This window comes from Bidens hawaiensis, unplaced genomic scaffold (assembly GCF_021521415.1).
Source record: "Bidens hawaiensis isolate Kalapana, Puna unplaced genomic scaffold, B.hawaiensis_p1.1 tig00005681_1, whole genome shotgun sequence".
Classification (NCBI taxonomy): Eukaryota; Viridiplantae; Streptophyta; class Magnoliopsida; order Asterales; family Asteraceae; genus Bidens; species Bidens hawaiensis.
The window spans coordinates 1,460,075-1,466,902 of record NW_027491371.1 but is presented as its reverse complement, the minus strand read 5'-3'; positions in this window follow the sequence as shown (position 1 = coordinate 1,466,902).

The window sequence follows — 6,828 nt, the reverse complement described above, 5'->3', positions numbered from 1 at the left end:
CGGTCAGCGGCTTATTGAGCGGCGACGTTAACTACTTTTGGTTACCGTAAAAGAAACGATATATATACCGGAATTGTTTGCGGCTGCTGCTCTATATTCCAAACCCTTTGGAGTATGTATATATATTAAAACGAGAGGGAGATGGCCATGGGCCTGCTCCTTTGTTTTGATTAAATATATATATTAATATTTATTATCATATAATAATCTTATAACTAATAAATATTAATCAAGCCCAAAAGTCTAACTCGTTTAAAAGTCCGGTCCATATTTATTTATCCAATAAATAAACTTTAGGATATTATTATTTATAAATAGTATAAATAATAATCCAGTTAATTATTCGTCAATACCGGTTAACTAATTTAAGCGGATTTTATGTTCATTGCCCAAGGTGTAACTCTTACGGGTCATAAAACAGTCGGTCGCGTTGACTTAAGCGGACCGGTCCATATTTCCAACAGTCTCCCACTTGGACGGATTCGGTTAAGTTTCTCAACGCTGACAACCAGCGGTGCTCTAGCTACACATGGCTGCCCCCAACAGGTTATAACATTTTAAATTCATTAACCAAAGGATCTTAGAATACACTGTTGCAAGATAATGAAAATATAGTAATCGTTGTCATCTATCTTTTCCGTATAAGACATCAATTGAATAATGAGACATGGATCATATCAATCTCATATGGTGTTCAATCATTATCGTGTTCGTTCTCGAGTCAAAGTGGTCCAATCAAACACACAGTAAGTTTGGGTGAGGCCTCACACTTTACCAGTTTGAATCAACGAAGGCGCCATGATGTCTAACTGTTACATGTCATGTAAGAGTATAGAATCCCTTCTTGATTACATACAACTCCCACTGAACTTCAGAATACTCCCAACCAATGTCTTTATGACTGGCAGTTACGCGACAACGTTTGACACTGATCAAAGAATACCTTTAGTAAACGAAAGTTCTAATATGTATCTCAGGTCTAAGGATACTAAATGAGCATACCAATATCAAATGCATCTTATGACTAAGATCCATGAAGATGATTTGATGCGAGTTACATCCAACGTCATTCATAATGAGGTCTGTGAGTTCGGAAGTCAACCCTTTGAGTCCAAATTCAGAATAGTCTTCATTCGGAATCGCTCCCACGAGTCTGACCGACTACGGATAATTTAGAATACAATATTCATGGATTAAACGTATTAAAATGAACACAGTTATAATATTCAACGTTTGCATTTAACCATTATATTAAAAGTGAACTCAAAAGTATAATTGTTTAAATGTTCATACATTCAAATACTAAATCAAAACAAATTACTAGCCAATCTAAGACCGATAGCATCCCTGTGATGGTCATGCTTGTCCTGAGTCATCGGCTTAGTGAACGGGTCTGCTAGGTTTTGATTTGTGTCTACTTTGCTTATTGTGATGTCACCTCGTTCCAGTATCTCCCGTATGAGGCGGAACTTACTTATAATGTGCTTGGCTCTGTGATGAGATATGGGCTCTTTGGCCTGAGCAATAGCACCTGTGTTACCACAGAACACCTCGATTGGTTTTCGAATACTCGGAACCACATCAAGATCGGTGATGAACTTCTTCATCCAAGCAGCCTCTTTAGCAGCATCTGATGCAACTATATATTCGGATTCGGTGGTAGAATCCGCCACTACACTCTGCTTGGAGCTCTTCCAATAAATAACTCCTCCATTGAGAGTGAAAACGAAACCTGACTATGAGCGAGAATCATCTCGGTCAGTCTGGAAGCTAACATTAGTGTAACACCTTACAGTGAGCTCCTCTTCCACTCCCCCAAACACCAAAAACATATATTTGGTCCTATTCAAGTACCTTAGAATATTCTTTATAGCAGTCCAATGGGCCATGCCAGGACTCTGTTGAAAACGACTGGTCATGCTCAAGGCATACGAGACGTCAGGTCTGGTGCATAACATAGCATACATGATAAAACCAACCGCAGAAGCATATGGAATTGCTTGCCTATGCTTAGATTCAATGTCCATTGCCGGAGATTGCGATTTGATCAACACGGTTCCTTTAGTCATTGGGACAGCTCCTTTCTTGGAGTTTTCCATTGAGAAGCGTGCCATTACTTTCTCTATGTAAGTACTTTGACTTAGCCCTAAAATCCGCTTAGATCTATCTCTATAGATTTTTATTCCCATAATATAAGAGGCTTCTCCAAGATCTTTCATTGCAAAACAAGATTCCAACCAGTGCTTAACTTCCTTAAGCATAGGAATGTTGTTTCCAATGATCAATATATCATCCACATACAATATGAGGAATGATATAGTGCTCCCACTAGCCTTTCTGTAAACACAAGGCTCATCTTCATTTTTGACAAAACCAAACTCTTTGATTTTCTCATCAAAATGAAGATTCCAGCTTCGAGATGCTTGCTTAAGTCCATAAATGGACTTATTTAATTTGCAAACCCTATTAGGATATTTAGGATCAACAAAACCTTCAGGCTGAACCATATAAACATATTCAGAAAGATGTCCATTAAGAAAAGCGGTTTTGACATCCATTTGCCATATCTCGTAGGCATAGTACGCGACTATGGCAAGTAATATCCTTATTGACTTAGTCATAGCAACGGGCGAGAAGGTTTCATCATAGTCAACACCTTGAGTTTGAGTAAAACCTTTCGCGACTAGCCGTGCCTTATAGGTTTGCACATTTCCATGCATGTCGGTTTTTCTCTTGAAAATCCATTTGCTCCCTACTGCCCGACTATCGGGGGTAGCTCAACCAAGTTCCAAACTTGGTTATCCTGCATGGATTGCATCTCGGCGTTCATGGAATCTTGCCATTTCTCGGATTCCAGATCCAAGATAGCAGATTTGTAGTTAGTAGGTTCGTCGCCAGACTCGGCTACTAATAAGACTTCGGGACCATCTAGATGCCATAAGTATCTAGAATTTGGTATGGGAGTCCTACTACTTCTGCGAACGCTCGTGTTCACGTCTGATGTATCAGCAACAACAACTTGTTGATCAGACACTCCAACTTCCTCAGCGGTTGTTTGTGGTTCTTGAATTTCTTCAAGACCGACAATGTTATCTCCAGTTCCTCGATTGAGAAATTTCTTCTCAAGGAAGTGGCATTTCCTCTTGATAGAAATCGTATTTGTATCAGGATGAAAGAAGTAATAACCGCTTTGGTTATAGTATCCAACAAAAACAACTTTTACGCCACGGGGATCAAGTTTGTCATCAGACTCACTTGAGATGTAAGCATCACATCCCCATACTCTAAGGTAAGACAATTTGGGCTTCTTTCCCTTGTGCCATATCTCATTGGGTTTTGTCTATCTTCTTAGTTGGAGCTAGATTGACAATGCGGACGGCGGTCATAAGTGCGTGACCCCAAAAGGAGTGAGGCAAGTTAGTTCTACACATCATTGATCGAACCATGTTTAGCAAAGTTCGATTTCTCCTCTCGCTCACGCCATTATGTTGGGGTGTGCCAGGTGGAGTGAGCAGTGAAACAATTCCATGCTCTTTTAGATGAGTGATAAATTCTGAGCTGAGATACTCTCCACCTCGATCTGATCGAAGCATTTTAATGGTTTTACCAAGTTGTTTTTCCACTTCGTTTTGAAACTCTTTGAACCTTTCAAAAGTTTCGTGCTTGTGTTTCATAAGATACACGTAAGCGCATCGACTATAATCGTTGATAAAGGAAACGAAGTATCTTTCATGGTTTCTAGTCATGGTTCTGAAGGGTCCACATACATCGATATGTATGAGTCCTAACAGATCACTTGCTCGTTCACTTTAATGAGTGAAGGAGTCTTTGGCGAGTTTGCCAGCTAAGCAAGATTCGCAATCATCAAACGAGTCTGGTCCTGTGGATTCAATAATCCCTTCGGATTGGAGTATTTTAACTCTTGCCTTGCTTATGTGGCCAAGTCGGCAATGCCATAGAAAAGTATCATTGATGCTAGTCTTGATACGTTTTGAAAGATGATATACGTTATTTTCAGTTTGAACATCAATCTCATAAATACCATTTCGAGGTTTAGCCTCAAAATAAAAGATATCATTTAAGTAAGCAGAAATAGCCATGCCATTAAAAACGTACTTAAAACCTTGTTCAAGCAACAATGAAAATGAAATGATGTTTCTGGTCAAACCAGGAGCATACAAACAATTGTTCAAAGGAAAAACTAGGCCAGATGGACAAGTAAAGTGAAAAACTCCAGTTGCCAGAACTGGTACTCTCTTCCTATCTCCAACGATGAGTTCCATGTTGCCTTTATTTAGTTTCTTCCACTTCTCAGGCTCCTGCAAGACATTAACAATGTGAAAACCACATCCGGTATCAAATACCCATGTGTTGCTAGAGACAGTGAAAAGTTCAATAACGTATATGGAAATACCTCGAGAAGAGTCTTCACCATTGGCCTTCCTCTTTGCTAGCTCAGCTAGATGCTCGGGGCAGTTACGCATCCAGTGCCCCATCTTGTTGCACTTGTAGCACTGGCGCTCCTCAGGAGGCGGCGGCGGTGCCTTTGCAACTTTCTTGTTAGTGTTGGTGGCAAATTTGGCAGCAACAGTAACTTTCTTCTTTCATTTTCCCTTATAACCTTGACTCTTGGTTTTAGGCTTCTTTACACCAGCAGATCGGATCATCAAAACTTGATTGGTCCTAGAAGGAATGTTCATCTTAGCCGTTTTGAGCATGTTGTGTAGCTCCGGCACTGTCTTTACCCAGCCATTCATGTTGAAATTCATTACGAACTGGTCGTAAGAGCTGGGGAGAGAGTTGAGGATGAAATCCGATGCCATATCTTCAAGCATGGGATAATCAAGTTTCTTGAGCTGATCGATGTGCCCCTTTATCTTAAGAACATGCGCACTGACGGGAGACCCTTCTGCCATCTTGCAACTTATGAGTTGTTTCATGGTATCGAACCGTTCCTGACGGGCTTGTTTCTGAAACATGCCCTTGAGTTGTTCCAGCATCTCATAGGCACCAAAGTATTCTAAGCCTTTAGCAAGCTCAGAAGTCATGGTGGCTAGCATAATACAGGAGACCTCGGCCGAGTCATCCCTATGCTTGTCAAGAGCTTTTCGAGCAGCGGTTGTGTTGTTTTCAGGCTGGTTTGGAACAGGTCCATCGATAACATACAGGCGCTTTGCCATAGTAAGAACGAGTCTTAAGTTGCGGTGCCATTCGATGAAGTTGGTACCGTTCAGTTTCTCCTTCTCAAGGATAGACTTAAGGGCGTAGGGTGAATTTCGTTAGATGACATCTGATTAATAAAGCAAAAGTAAATTTAATTAGTATTTTCGATGTTGTAATCCTATTATTAATGACCCAATAACATTAATCAAATAGGAGTATGAGAATCTGGCTTCCAGTTATTAAAGGTAGTTGTAGCACACAACATTAATAAGTGGTTAGGCAGACTGACAAAGATTGTCAATTGTAAATAGAGAACAACTCTCGGTTATGAGGCCTATAGGGACAACGATTGTCTGTATAGATACGTTTAACCTCATCTTTGCCCACTTTAAGTCTCCAGACAACTTTAGCACGTAACAGGAGAGTAAAGTAATAGTTGTCCTAGTACAGTGACGTGTGAAAGCGCCGGATGTGTCAACGAAACGCTTTCACCTTGATGGGATAGGCTAGAAAAGTAGTGCGGTGCTTTAGCTCCAAGCACTCGAAATTTCACAGTATGCCTCAAGTGTGACTTGTAGTAGGATTGGCATAAACTATTGTTTTAAATTGGGATAAATTTTAGAATTACCAAATAGAGTGAAAAGTCAAATTTTACTGTATATGTAATCGGAACAAAATTGATGAACCCTTTCATCTCTCAGGACACTTAGTTTTAAATAACCTATTAAAACTAAGTTTGTCGCGATATCACCAACCAATTTTAAGTTAATAGTTAAACTATTAAGTTATAAGGTCTTGGAAAATCAAATTTAGTTTAATTTTGCAAAAACTCAATTGGTTAATTAAAATTTTATTTTAATATATATTTGGTATTAGGTTGGTGGTATTATAACCTATTATAATCAAGCAAGCAACCACAATAGCAAACAAGAATATGTAAATCTTAAATGGCCAAAAAGGTGATTGGTCTTGCTAGAGCCTATTAGCAAGACCAATCGGGTCAAGGGGTCACAACACAAAAACAACCACATGGATGGACTCCTGGTGCATCCCGTCATCTTTGCTAACTCCCACTGACTTCAAGAACTCCGCGAGCTCGTCCTAGGTTTTCCTTCGGGTCTTCTTCATTATAATACTAAAAATACATATAATGAAAAACCAAACTCTAACTATTACAATTTTGAACCATCAAAGTGGCCAAAAACCATAAAATAAAACCGAAAAATAAATACAACTTTTGAACCATCCATATGGCCAAAAAACAAAAACCATTCAACCAAACAAACAAGGTCGGGCCAGATTTACATATTCGATAAAAATAAAGGTTGAGCAATATTTTAGTCAAATAAAATAAATAAAAATTGACCAAACCAAGATTGCTCAAAAACATATCTAGATCAAAAACTTCAACTAGCTTGAAGTTTATGATGTAGATCCGGTGAAAAGACCGGATTCGACTCGTATGTTGTAACCAAGGCTCTGATACCACTGTTGGGTTTCAGTGGTGATCAGTCAACGGTTTAACAGTTAAACCCGGTTTTATTGGTTTCATAATTATTAATCAAATTAATAATAAATAAGAAAAAAACGCAGCGGAATATTAAATCGAGTAATCACCAAAAACGGAACCGTACAGGATCCGGTTACAAACAATACGAGTACGAG